Genomic DNA, 14,536 nt, shown 5'->3' on the forward strand with positions numbered 1-14,536 from the left:
CAGTCAAGAGAGGAGTGGCGGGTGCACCAACGTTGAGTCTGGATGAGGAGGAAGAGCCAGCGAAGGAGGCTGAGAGAGGAAAGCCAGGAAGCGCCATGGGGCTGGGGCAGAAGCTCTCGGGAGTTGAGAGCCAACAGGGGCAGAGGCGAGGGAGGGAGGTGGGTGCCTGGGGTCCCACCCAGCAGTGCGAATGTCAGGGGTGGGGCAGCAGCCTCGCTGGGCTCTGGCTCATCTTCTAAAAAGGAGCACACAGTCCTTACTTATTAATACAAAGTGGATGAACCTGGCAGACACCCCAGTATGCGCCATGCAGGTTAACATCACCAGCAGGAAATGGCCATCACATGCCTCCTGACGGGTGGCCAAGAAGGACCTGCGGGTGTTCCTGCCACAGATGCCCAGCCTGAGTCTAATCAGGAGGCAACACAAGGCAAACCCAGACTGAGGGATGTTCCACCAAACCACTGGCCTGTACTCTTCACATGTGTCAAAGGTCATGAGGGACAAAGACTAAAGAACTTCCAGGTTAAAGGAGACTAAAGAGCCATAACAATGAAATGCACATGTGCTGCTGGATTGGATCTTGGATTTCAGCTGCAATAAAGGACATTAGGGGGACAATTGACAAAATTTAAATAAGGTCTGTAAGTTAGAAACGAGTATTGTGTCAATGTTAATTGTCGTACTGTGGTTACTTCAGAGAATATCCTCATTCTTAGGGAAAAAACACGTAGTAAGTGTTTAGGAGTTTAAGGGCATCATATCTGCAACTTACACTCAAATGGTTCAGGGAAAAACATGAGAATAAGGAAGCAAATGCGGTCAACAGCGTTTGGGAAATTGGGGTAAGGGGTGTGAGAGAATTCCCTGTACTGCTTTGGCAGCCTGTCTGTGGGTCTGAAGGAAATAAGCCATGCTCCAGCTGACGCCGATGGAGGGGCCCCGGGACCTGCTTACGGTCGGTGCCAAAGTGCCAGCTGGGCCTCAGAGTGGAAACATTTGACTCCCACACCTTTCTGAAAGCCAGTGAACTTCCGACGCTATCCTGTTATCTCCCCCTCACAGGTCTACTGGCAGCACCTAATCCTCTGCACCGGCTTCCGGCTTCCGGATTCAGACACCCACCCACTAGGAGGGAAGCACTTTCCCGGCGGAGCGGCCGGAAGCAGGCAGGCCCTGGCGGTCGATGCATGCGCACACCCCCGTGAGCAGGTGTGGGATGCAAACCTCGCCCTCATCCTGGGCACCAGATGCCGCTCTGCTCAGGGCTGCAGGCCGGATCTTCCTCACTTATCTACAGGTGAGCAGCCTTACAGCTGGTACCACTGACATGGAGATTCTCCATCCTCCAGGGACGTTTTAACTATTTCCAGGGAGGCACGCTCTTTTCTTCCACTTGGGTGGGTTTACTCCTGAGGATGCCTTAGGCACTACGCATTGTCCTGTGGATAAACAGACGTTTCTGTCCTCTCCCCAACCACACATGCCCCAATCCCTTTTCCAGATAAAGAAAGAGATCCCTGAAGGTTATGCCCCCAGGCTGGGTGCCAAGTGCCTCCCTAGCTCAGTCAGCATACAAGGGACTGAATTAGCCAGCCTTAGAGACCCACACATATTTCTGCATTTGACCCTCACACATGCTCTAGACAGCAAGGGCTTCCCTGGCGACCCACTTTACAAACCAAAAACCAGGGTCTGGGCACTGGGTGGCAGAGGTTGGAGGGGCGGGGTCTGAATGCCCCGGAGCCCCGTCCTGTGCAGACGGAAGCAAACATCGGCCTGGACTTGAGACCTGAGCAGACCCTGGGGTGCGGGAGTGAGCAGGCAGATGTGTATAAAAGGGGAAAGGTCACAGTCCTTCGCTGAAGTCAGAGCAGTGGGGAAAGTGGGCAGAGGGCGGCCACACCCACCGGCTGGCAGCCCAGTGTGAACCTGGAGTCAGCAGGCCTGGCTCTGGGCACCTGAGGCCTCATTCCCTCCTCTGTAGAAGTGGCTAACACCACCCCAACCTCGGCAGGTTGTCCTGTGGATCACTGAGCAGGGGCCCTGAGCGCCATGCCTGGGTGATGAACGTGGCTGCCATCACCATCTTCCCACTGGCCTTTCCTCCCTGATGAGTGCAGGGCATGAGAAGGAACCCCCGGCTCTGGTGCCCACACCCGCAGGGCTCTCATTCTAGCCCAAACCAGCAATGCGGCCACCCGCCCAGTGGCTCTCGCCGGACAAGGGCCGGCACGTGCACCCACGGAGAGCTGACTGCGTTCTCGGGTGGGACGACCCGCACCCGACAAGGGAGCCCCGGGGTACTCACCCTGCACCAGCCAGGCAGGCACCCAGGGCTGGTTCTGCCCAGGGAGGCCACGCCATCCGCTCAGCCTGAGTCACTGGCCCAGGGTACAAAGTTCTCCCGCCCCAGACTGCTGGAGGCAGGGACGGCTGCCAAGGCTGAAACTGGGGGAAGGGGCGCCCCGGAGCAGGGGAGGCAGGGAGGCTGGGTCACGCAGGCAGCAGGAGCTTCACAGCCCAAAGCCTGCTCCCCGATCCCCAGGGACGGGGAAAGAGCATGAAGGAGGTGTTCTTTTTTAAATAATTAATTAATTAATTAGGCTGCATTGGGTCTTCCTTGCTGCGCACGGGCTTTCTCTAGTTGCGGCGAGTGGGAGCTACTCTGTTGTGGTGCGTGGGCTCCTCATTGTGGTGGTTTCTCTTGTTGCAGAGCACGGGCTCTAGGCGTGTGGGCTTCAGTAGTTGTGGCACACAGGCTCAGTAGTTGTGGCTCGCGGGCTCTAGAGCACAGGGTCAGCAGTTGTGGCGCACGGGCTTCGTTGCTCCGTGGCATGTGGGATCTTCCGGGACCAGGGCTTGAACCCGTGTCCCCTGCATTGGCAGGCAGATTCTTAACCACTGCGCCACCAGGGAAGCCCAAAGGGGGTGTCCTGAGGCAGGACACCAGCCGGGAGCGGGACAGAGGATTTCCTGCTGCCCCTGCAGGTGAAAGGCACAGAAACGTCAGCCAACAGGCAGAGTGGGGTCTGGGGAGGCTGGTCAGACGGGGCCCTCGTGGATGCCCGAGGGCACGGGTCACACTGCCGCTCAGAGCCTAGACACAGCCCTATAGCTCAGTTCCTGGCTTAGTCACAAGCGACCCCCACCCCGACCCCGCAAAGCCACGCTTGGGTCCTGAGGACACAAAGGTGAATAAAAATCCTGCTGTGTTCCCAGGACACCTCAGAACTTGGTTAACCCAGCATCCAGCCTTTTCCCTTGTCAAGTCCCACTCCCCTCCCAGACCTGAAACCCAGGGGGTTCGGCTGCCTGGTGCCTCTTAAGGCCTTTCCAGAATCAACTTCAGCTGGGAGAAAACCTGCAGGACAGAGGCGGGCCACCTCACAGAGGTCTCCCTTCCAGGAAGCAGGCCCTTCGTGGGTCAAGCGTGTGATGCATTCACTCTGGCTGTGTCGAGTCTGAGGGTCCGGGTTGGGCCGAAGGAGGAGCTGAGTGGAAGGATTCCCTCTCGGGGTGGCGGAGGCAGGCGGCCAGGCACCCGGTAAGGCCCGGCAGCAGAAGCCCAGCGCCTGAAGTGTGAGCGTGGCCAGGCCTCAGGAGACTGAACTCCTTTCTGCAGCCCTCCTAGAGCGGCTGCCTCTGGCAGTCAACGGGACCCCCGTCCTGAGACCAAACTCTGGCATCTTGCAGTGACCTGAGTGCCAGCCCCTCCTCACAGCGCCACTTTCGCAGAGCACTGGCCTTCCTGCAAGCACCATTGCAGGTAGCATCCTTGTCCCCTCAGTGCAGGGCAGAGCACAGGTGACGGCACCGGTCACAGGAGGGCGGTGTGGGCAAGGCCCAGGCTCCCACCATGAGTGCCACACTGTGCCTTGCCTTTGAGCTTTCGGTTGCGGGATGGGAACCCAGAAGTCCTCAAGCTCATTGGCAGTTTGGCTGAAAATCTTCCTTAAAAACGCCGAGGCCTTCGTTAATCAAACCCGACGCCCTGGGAAGCCCTCGTGTTCTGTTGCATCAGCTGACCTTGCCCAGGGGAGCCACAAGCCTTCAGTGAGGGCGGCTGCTCTGCGGATGGACGGGACTCCCCCACTGGCTGGGTTCCCCCGGGGGAAGAGGCCCCTTGGAGGAGCCAGGACACAGCCAGCCTCCGGTCACCTGCCTTGGGGACGCCACTTTGCCGTGCTCAGTGCCAGTGGCACACGTGAGCAAAAATCTCCTTTTCTGACCTCAGAGATGGGGGAGTGATGAGCAAGGGAAAAGCAACCGCCACCGCCCAAAGATCCTTTACCCGGTTTCCGCTCCAGAGAGCCGACGGGCCCACAGAGGCCCGTTTGCTATTTTTGCAAATGCCAGCTGACAGATCCCTTTCCTTGGCCCCGGGTTGTGCATTAGAGACGGGGAGGAAGACGGCTTTGACTCTCACTTGGGACGTGTAAACAACGCCAGCAATAATGAGGCACAGGGAGGCGGGGAGTGTGGGGAACACCTGTTTCTCCCCTGCTGCCTCTCAGCGTGACTCCGCAGCCAGTCTCGACTTCCCTTGCAGCTTCAATCCTCCCCCCAGCACTGAATGGATAAGCTCAGCAGAAGGGAGTGGTGACGATTCAGTCACGAGGGTGCTGGCGACAACCTGAGGCACAAGGCAGGGGGGAAGCAACACCGTCTTCCAGGCCCCGTGACCTGCCCTGCCCCTGCGGCTTCTACAACATCCAACACTCGCCAAGCTCCACCTCCGTGCCAGGCTGGTGCCAGCAGGTGGGGACACAGCGGGGACCAGCACACCTCGCAGAGTCTCTACTCGTTCTCAGGCACTGGGCTCTGCACACACGTACTAATTCAAGTCAGCCTCACAGCTGCTTATCACTCCCTGTGACAGAAGGAACCAGGCATAGTGAGATTAAGTCACACTCAAGGTCAGCCAGCAGGGGCAGTTCCGAGCCCACTTTGTATGTCTCTTTCCAGAGCAAGAGCGCTGACCCATTAGGGTGTCCTCACCTAACTAAAGGAATAAGTTACAGCTTTCATCAGAAGCACAGCGTGACAGGCACTTGGAAACAAAAAGCCAAAACCCCACTCCTGATAGAAATGTGTTACTGCCTGAACTTCGGCAGGGCCACCAGTGGGGCTCTGCACTTCTCACCAGGGAGCAGGCTAACAGTGCCAGCAATCATGTGTCCCGGATGAGCTAGGGCAGTTTCAATTCATCCAATAAATCATCAAAATGTCACTAGAGGGCTTCCCTGGTGGCACAGTGGTTGAGAGTGCGCCTGCCGATGCAGGGGACACGGGTTCGTGTCCCGGTCCGGGAAGATCTCACATGTCACGGAACAGCTGGGCCCGTGAGCCATGGCTGCTGAGCCTGTGCATCCGGAGCCTGTGCTCCGCAACGGGAGAGGCCACAACAGTGAGAGGCCCACGTACTGCAAAAAAAAAAAAGTCACTAGCTGCCTCTTGCAACCAAGAGCGGCACAAAATTCCACTGTCAAGCCACCACCATCCAAATTTTGGTCCAGACAATAAAGCCCCTGGGCTCAGGGTGGACGTGCTCTCAGCCAGAGCAGCCTTGCTGGGATCAGGGTAGGCGGCCACTTGAATAGCTGTTGTAGCCAAGCATTGGGCCCTGGAATGTTCCTTCGAGGATCTGTATTGCTTCCACCCTAAATATCCCTGTTCTTCACACAGCAGCTCCTGCAGACTCAGAGGGCAACGTGGGCAGGAGGCACAGAGGAAAGTAAAGCCGTGGCCCTGCTTTGGGGGTGGCTGGCTGATGTGTTAAGTTTTGGAAGCCCACAGACTGAACTGCCCGCCCCCAGTCCCCAAGTCCCTGAGCACATCCATCTCAGACGTGTGTTGAAGCAGCCAGATGGGGTGAGAAGAAGGGAGAGCGGGTCAGAAACAGGGCCCCAGGAATCTCCAAATTAACTAGTGAGGCTCCTACACAGTTACTTCCTACTACCCACCCCCAGCACTAGCACCCCTGCCAGGCTTTATCCCCTGCCCCCAGCCGGCCTCACCAGCTGGCTGCAAGCAAAAGCAGGTCAGAACCAGAAAGAAAGAGTTCTTGGTGGAGGACTCCACACTGTGGCAGAAGCGAGCCTCTGATGGATGGGGCTGCTCTCAGGAAGCCTTTCTTCCAGGCAGCTCGGTGCTGTCCTAAACGTGTCAGATGGTGGCCCGGGGCGGCCCCGGGCCAGATGAGAAGGAAAGACTCCGCCTGACTTTCAGGGCTGCAGCAGCTGATATCAAAGTGCCCAAGAGAGGACAGACCAAGGCCGATATTTCTGAGTAGGGGGAGCTGAAGGGAGGACACGAGAAACAACGAAGGTGACAGATGAAGAAGAAAGGGGCGTGACAACATCAAAGGCAGGAAGAGACTTGGAGCGGAAACAGTGCGGGGGCCTGGGGCAGCACAGCCCGCCTCCCACCCTGAGCGGCGGAGCTCCGCATCGCCCCTGGCAACCCTCGATTTAGGCGGCAGGCTGGGGGGGGGGGGGAACAGCGGCACCTGGGACAACGGGCCCTGCATGGGCCGAGGGGATTTGTGGACTGGGAAACGGAGGAGGCTCAGAGAGAGAGGCGCATGAGGACTGATCAAGGCCTGCAAGGGAGTGGCAGGAAGTACAGGGTGAGGAGGGGGCCCGGAGGGCACGGCAGCGGCTGCCCTGTCCCAGCCTCATTTGAGGGCAGGGAGACTTTCAGGGCAAACACTGCCCCCTGGTGCAAAGGAGTGCTACTGCCAACCTGTGCATGCCTGCCTGGGGACCTGAACGTCGGGCCAGGTTCACAGCGGGAAGGCCACTCGTGCGAATTTCTCCACATACTTTAGGTCCCACTCAGGAAGGCCTTCCTGGACTCCCCCACCACCCCAGCCAGCTCAGACACCCTTCCTCAGGCGGCCATCTCTCTTCAGCACAGCTCTGTCACTGACCCTGTCACACCCCCTGTCCTCCTGCTTGTGGGGGTTCTCGGTGAGGTCGTGTCTGCATCTGTGTCCTCAAGAAGGAGCATTTAGTGCTCCCCTGGTGGCACAGGGCTTAAGAATCCGCCCACCTGGGGCTTCCCTGGTGGCGCAGTGGTTGAGAGTCCTCCTGCCGATGCAGGGGACACGGGTTCGTGCCCCGGTCTGAGAAGTTTCCACATGCCGCAGAGCAGCTAGGCCCGTGAGCCATGGCCACTGAGCCTGCGTGTCCGGAGCCTGTGCTCCGCAACGGGAGAGGCCACAACAGTGAGAGGTCCACGTACCGCAAAAAAAAAAAAGAAAAAAGAATCTGCCCACCAATGCAGGGGACATGGGTTCGAGCCCTGGTCCAGGAAGATCCCATATGCTGCGGAGCAACTAAGCCCATGCGCCACAACTTCTGAGCCCGTGCCGCAACTACTGAAGCCCGCAAGCTGCAACAAAGACCAAACGCCACCAAAAATAAATAAATAAATAATAAAATAAATTTATTCTAAAAAAAATGAAATTTAAAAAAAAAAAAAAAAGGAGCACTTAATGTTATAACGATTTGCTGACCCATCTCACCAGACACTGTGAGGACTTGGCGACAGGATTCTTGGTCTGTTTTGTCCCCCAGTGTCTCCCTAGCACTCTGCCCAGTGCCTGACACCGACATTAAATGTCTGGGGAATGAATGAGTGAATGAATGAATGACTGCTCCAGGCCACATGAGCTTGCAGAGTACTGTGAGCCCAGAAATACTGTGGAGCGGCTAGACAAAGAATGAATAAGGCATGGCCCCTCCTGGGAGCAGCACACACAAGCTAAAGGGATACACGAGTCTCCCTTACACACAGATAAGAGCCCAAAGTGTTGACAAGGATGGTCAAAGGGGCAAGGTCAGCAAAAAATACCTCCTAGCCTGAGGGTGGGGACCAGGACAGCATTTCAGGGCTGAGAGGGGTGACAGGCACTAAAGACTCAATTCTAATCGCGGCTGGATGATGCTTTGCAGGGACATGGCCACCAAAACACAGCAGGCATGCAGGTGGTCCAGAAAGCTCCCTGACACCTTCGTGGCACACCCACCCCAGCTGGCGAGTCAAATAGGACCTTGTCCCCACTCTCTCACTCAGGTCACCCCAGTTTCAAGGCGGTAGGAAAGTGGACACCAGTGTATGGGCTGAATTTTGTTCCCCAAAGAGATACGTGGGCGTGCCAACCCCCAAGACCTCAGAATGTGACTTTAGTTGGAAATAAGGTCCTTTGGGGGGCGGGGGCGCTCTGCACAGCATTCAGGATCTTAGTTCCCTGACCAGGGATCAAACCCATGGCCCCTGCAGTGGAAGTGCGGAGTCCTAACCACTAGACCACCAGGGAATTCCCCAAAATAAGGTCTTTACAGAGGTAATCAGTGAAAATGAGGTCACTAGGGTGGGCCCAAATCCAATATGTTTGGTGTCCTTATAAAAAGATGAAATGTGAACATAGAGACAGACACACGCAGATGGAAGACCACGTGGAGATGCGCAGGGAGAAGACAGCCATGTGCCTGGAGGGAACGCCAAGGATTGCTGGAAACACCGGAAGCTGGAAGAGATAAGGAAGGGTCCCCCCCTAGAACTGTCAGAGGGACTGTGGCCCTGTCGACACCTTGAGTTTGGACTTCTGATATCCAGACTGTGAGTCAATAAATCTCTGCTGTAAGCCATCCCATTTTGGGTTCTTTGCTATAGCAGCTCTAGGAAGCTAACAGACCCACATTCCCCATAAATGACCAGAACCTATAGAGACCCTAAAACCAGGGTCTGGAGAGCACAGGGTGTTAAAAACGCCCCCTTGAGAATACCCTGGTGGTCCAGTGGTTAGGACTCCACACTTCCACTGCAGGAGGCACGGCTTCAATCCCTGGTCAGGGAACTAAGATCCCAGAAGCCGCACAGTGCGGCCAAAAATTGTTTTTAAAAATAAAAAATAAAAACACCCCCTCTCTCACCCGCTTATCCTGAAGCGGGCCAAGCGGGGGCCTTCAGAGCACGGAGCTATTTAGGACTGTGATGGGCACCCCCTCTGGGCCAGGAAAGGCCGAGTGGGTGGCAGCAAGAAGGAGCCTGTGAGCAGTGCTGATGCCAGCACACGGCTGCATGGAGAGAGGGCAGAGCCGCAGGAAGACCTCCTGAAGAAACGCACCAGGGACGAATCAAAGGACAAGGAGGAAGGAGGGAGGTGGCTCAGGCGTGGGGACAGCGGGAGCAAAGACAAAGGACCAAACAGCCTGGCAAATGTCCACTGAGGCCAGAGGCACGGAGTGAGGGTGCCCAGGAGACCAAGCGCAGACACCTAGACTCCAGGTCATGAGCCTGCATGCACAGCAAGGGGTGCAGACTTACCCTCAATGTCAGGGGATGTGACCCAGGAAACTAGGCAGGGGAGGAGGGATTTGCAATTTAGAGGGACCACTCTGGCTGTTCTGAGGAAGATGAATTTGAGGAGGAAAGACTAGAGGTGGAAGAAAAACAAGGAAGATGTTCTAATGTCGGCAAGGAACACGCCGGAAGTACTCCTCCAGCACCTGTTCGACGAGGGGTAAAGAGGCCACAGGTAAGGGTGGCTCTTAGCTCCTGTTTTAAGGGAAGGGGTGAACAGTGGCAAGGCCAAGTTGAGGAACACAGAGCGGATGGATGTCAGTAGCGGCCGGCAAGTTCAATTCTGACCCTGATGAGCTTGAATTAATGGGAAGCTATCCAGCTGGGGAGTCCAAACAGGCTGCTGGACGTGAGTCTGACATTGAAGGAGAACTCTGAGCGGGAGGAGGTCTGGGAGCCACGTCCTGCTGGGGACATGAGGACAGGAGGAATGGATGGGACGGCCAGAAACACCCACCGGCCAGGATGCGCGGAGGGACCCCCCAGGGACCAGCCAGGGCCGTGGGCACATGGTGAGGGCCAGGGTTCTGAGGAATGTCAATGTCGAAGGCAGCAGAGCTCTGATAAGGAGTGAAAAAAACAGACATGGGATTTGGCAGCAGAGGGCTCACTGGTGGCCTCAGTGGTGGCTCAGAGGGGGTAGAGGTAAAAGTGAGTTAGTGGGAGGTGAGGAGGTCTCTACTGTAAACTCCCCAATGTCTGGACAAGGACATCTTAATGTTCAAGTAAGAAGAGGAGAAATGCAGGATGAGCATTTGAGGATCCTAGATGATCCCAGAGGGTACTAGGATCGAGGGACCCTCCCTCCCTCCCGCCCTTCCTCCCTTTCTTTCTTTCTTTTTCTTTTCTTTATGAAACATTTGAAAAACACAGACAGTACAGCTAGCAATATATATGACCCAGAAACTCAGAATAAACGGATGTCACTATGTTGACATATTTGCTTCACATTTTATGGTAAGAACTAGTCTGGTGAAATGTATGGATCAAACACAGGGGTTCATTTCTACCCTTCTGAAATCCCACTAAAACATCGGTAAGAGGATCTTTTTAAAAAGAGCACAAACCCCCAAGGACAAATGGGAAAGCCAAGGGCAGCAGACGAGAGAGGCCCCTAAAACTGAACGAGGCACAGCATGTGGGCGAGTGGCAATGACTGGGGGTGGGGGGGGAGAGCACGCAGAGGAATCCACAGTGAGCAAATTCGAGTTGCAGGCTCCCGGGAAGTTCAGAACTTAGTGGGTCAGCTGGACAGCGGGGCTGCAAACCGAAGGCTGGTTACAGTCTAAGGGAGTGAGAGCCCCAGACCCATCTCCCCACCACACCCCAGCAGAACCACAGGAACAGCAAACAGCCTCAGCCCTGTTAAGTCCAGTGCAGTCATTGGCTGAATCCTCGCAGCGACCCCTGCGATGGTTCACCTGCGTTCCCAGGTCTAGAGCCATGGAAACTGAGGCTCAGGCAGGACAGACGGAGTCATGTGCCCAAGAGTATGCTGCTAGGAAGTGTCAGAGCCAGGTGGACCGGTTATGGGCATCCAGGGCCCCGCTCCTGACCGCCAGGCACTGGCACCTTTCAGAAGACGAGAGGGTTGGGTTCCTGGAAAGGCTCCACTGTGGCCACGAGGCCCAGCCAGGGGAGAGGCGGCAGACAGGGCACCAGACAGTGCTGCAGACAGCAGGGGAGATGGCAAAGACCTCGGCTACTAAGAAGTGGTTCCCAGGCTGATGGCTAGGGAGCACCCTGAGGGCTCCTCTCTAGGAAATCACACGCCCAGGACAGACATCCCGTGGCTACAGACATGTAGTGGGCACCCAAAGAAAGGGGTGGCCTGCAGCCTCCTCTCAAGGTGAGGACAAGTGGTCCATAAGCCCCACCGTGCCCAGGCTTTCCAATCGGCTTCAGTATGAAGGGACAGCCAAAATCACCAGATGTTTGAGGACAGAGCCAAAAAAATTCACCAAAACAAATTGGGAATAAAAACATGGAACTCTGAGGAGAAAGTAATAGAGAGGGCAGATACTTAGAAAAAAAAAAACACTATAATTAATCTCAGAGAAGTAAGAGAAGCTATTGCACTGCGAGGTGGCAGCTATTTTAAAAAGGCAATGAGAAAGAGCTCTAGGGAATTAAAAATAGCATCGCAGACATTTTTAAACATAATAAATAGAAGAATTAGAAGACAGTGGAGGACATCACCCAGAAAGCATAACAAAAACACTGACAAATGGCAAATAGGAGAAAAGGTAAGAAAATAAGAGGCTGAGTCCAGGGAGCCCACCCCCAGCCCCCCGGGGGGGCAGCAGGGCAGAGTCATCCAGCATCACCTCTTGCACCTCGTGCACTTGTGGCTGTGAGGACCCTTTGAGCCCCAGCACGATGCCCAAAGCCCTGCCTGGAAATAAGATCGGGGGATCCCGTTAACTTCCTGTATCACAGAGTGGGTGGCTTAAACGACCAAAATGTATTCTCTTTTAGTTCTGGAGGCCAGAGTTCAGCATCGGTTTCACTGGTCCCAAATCGAGGTGCAGGCAGGGTCACATCCACTCTGGAGGCTGCAGGGGAGTGTCTTTCCTTGCCTCCTCCCGCTTCCGGTGCTGCCGGAATGCCTCTGCTTATGCCCACATCACTCCAGTCTCTGCCTCTGTCATCACTTGGCCTTCTAGAACTGCAGTGTGTGTCTAACCTCCTGCATCTCCCTTCTGAGGACACCTGCGATGGCATTTAGGGCCCCCGGATAATCCAGGGTCACCTCCCCATGTCAAGATCCTTCACTTCGTCAGATCTGCAAAGACCCTTTTCCCTGATAATGTGACACTTACAGGGGCCAGGGATGAGGACCTAGACATCTTTGGGGGCCATCACTCAGCCAACTACACTCTTGAAGAGAAGAAGGAGGCCACGGAAACGCTGAGCCACTTCTGAGGGAAACGCTCTCCAACCTAGAATTTTCTACCCGGTTAGACTATCAATCAAGTGTGAGGACAAAATAAAGGTATTTTCAGACCTGCTTGGCCTAGGAAGTTTTGCCACCCTCGCGTGCATTTTCCCAGGAAACTCTTGGGAGATGAGCACCAACGAAACAAGGGAGTAAATAAACCGAGGCCGAGAAGCCTGGGAGCCACAGCACAGAAGGAGGCCCGGGGGATTCTCAGGGGAGGGTAAGGACTGCTTCTCCAGACAACAGCACAGGCCAGGAGGCTTCCAGAGATGGGGCTCCAAGGGGGCAATCGGGGGTCTAAGAAAACAAACAAAAAGGCTGGATTACCTGATGTCTCTGAAAAAATGGGGAGGAGATGGCAATTTATAGTTCATCTGGGGATGAAGGAATGAGGTAAAGAGTAACTCCAGGAAACTGAGAAGTTATACAGGAAAATGTTATCATGTATACACTTGGTGTTCTCAACTGTGAATATTTACTTGATTTTAATAATGTAAAAACTGAAAATGTACTTTTAAATGGTTACGTAACCATGCGGGAAGGAGGAGAGCAGGGAAAGTGGGTATGTCTGGGCTAGGGGGTAAAAGCGAGCTAAACCTTCCACAGGAGGAGGTCAGAAAATAGAGCCGAATGCTGTGTGGAAACAGGAGGGTAGGCTGCTAGGAGTTAAAGAGACGGAGCAGCCCCGGAAAGCAACTCAGCTCAGGTGAAAGACTGGCCTTGTACTGGATGAAGAGCGCCTCCCTCCTCTGAGAGCAAAGATCTAGTGCCAGTGTAAAATACCCCAGCACCGGTTGGGACCCAGGCATCACCCAATGCACTGCACCTGCCAAGGGGTGAGATGACCAGCGGCTTTTGTGCTCCGGCTCCCTGGGCTGACAGGGCAAGACATCACATTCAGAGAGGCACAGCCAGAGAAGGAGCAGCCCAGAGAAGGCAGACCTGCAGACGGGCGTGCTTCCTGTTCACACCCAAACTCCTGGTTAGCCACAGCCGCTCCAAGAAGCAGGATGAGAATAAGCTATACGAAAAATATCTGGCCGGTCAGATCAGCAAAAGATACAGATTAGAACAGGCAATGGCGTTTCCCTGTGAGGGGGTTTAAAAAATTGTAGTTTTCTGAATGAGTTGGTTTAAGTCAAATGAGTCTTCTGGAATAGCAAAATATTAGACTGGTTGTATGAGATTTCTTAAATGTCTGCTGTGATCTACCTGAATCTTGGCACATTCCTACAACAGGTTGTGTTAGTATTCTTTCTTTAGAGGAGAAAAGCAAAAGTTAGACATGTTTGGAATTTAGATATTAAGTATGTTTTACTTTAAAATGTACCATGACGGACTTCCCTGGTGGCGCAGTGCTTAAGACTCTGTGCTTCCACTGCAGGGGGCGTGGGTTTGATCCCCGGTCAGGGAACTAGGATCCCACATGCTGCGTGGTACGGCCAAAAAGTAAATTAAACAAAAAAAGTACCATGAATCAGAGATTGGTAGCCCTCAGCACAATCTGGCCAGAGAAATGTGAGTAGCAAGACTGATTACTTCAATCTCCTCCCGCCGGACTCTCTTCTCAACCAAGATAAAGTCGCTGAGCCAAGGGCTGCCAGATTCAGCCAATTAAAATGCAAAGTGTCCAGTTAGAATCTGAATTTCAGCTAGACTGCATTTTTAAAAAATGTACAAGTATATCCTGTGCAATATTGGGGGCATACTTACACTACTAAATTATTGGTTTATCTGAAATTTGAATTCAACTAGCCATTTTAATAAACTAGCCATTTGAATTTAACTAGTATTTTATCTGGCAGCCCCAATGCACCAACAGTGCCGAGGCCCTGACTGGATCTTAAGGAGAAAAAAAAAAACACGTGAAGAGAATTCCCAGATGTTGACGTAACAGGGCAGGGAAAACACAGTGGTAAGACCCCAGGGGTCGAACGGGCTGGGTTCCAGTCAGGGCTCCACCAAGCCCACTAGCTCTGGGCAAGCTGTTTAATCTCCAAGACTGAATTTCTTCATCTGTAAAATCAGGGAGAATAACAGTAACGTGCATAGGCTCGTTACAAAGATCAAACGAGTTAATGCATGTAACATGCTCAGAAGAGTGTCTGGCACATAACGGGCCTTTATTATAAATGTCAGCTTTCAGTGTCAGCAATGCAGAGGCTGAACAGGGGACTTGGCCCTGCTTCTGATGGGCAGAGGTGGGCAGGGCCAGGGCCATGA

General features: G+C 54.4%; 1 protein-coding gene across 11 annotated transcripts in view; it reads right to left on the reverse strand.

Annotated features, from left to right (window-relative positions):
* Window positions 1–14,536, reverse strand: part of PC (pyruvate carboxylase) — a 109,360-nt gene that overhangs the window by 24,792 nt on the left and 70,032 nt on the right. For 2 of the 11 annotated variants that reach the window (XM_067037644.1, XM_059069287.2), the window contains one exon: window positions 1,228–1,442. The exons of the other annotated variants lie outside the window; for them this stretch is intronic. The gene's annotated coding sequence lies outside the window, so the exon portion shown is untranslated. The remainder of the gene's footprint in view (window positions 1–1,227; window positions 1,443–14,536) is intronic. 11 annotated transcript variants of the gene reach the window in all.

The sequence above is a fragment of the Kogia breviceps genome, chromosome 7 (assembly GCF_026419965.1).
Source record: "Kogia breviceps isolate mKogBre1 chromosome 7, mKogBre1 haplotype 1, whole genome shotgun sequence".
NCBI classification, from domain to species: Eukaryota; Metazoa; Chordata; class Mammalia; order Artiodactyla; family Physeteridae; genus Kogia; species Kogia breviceps.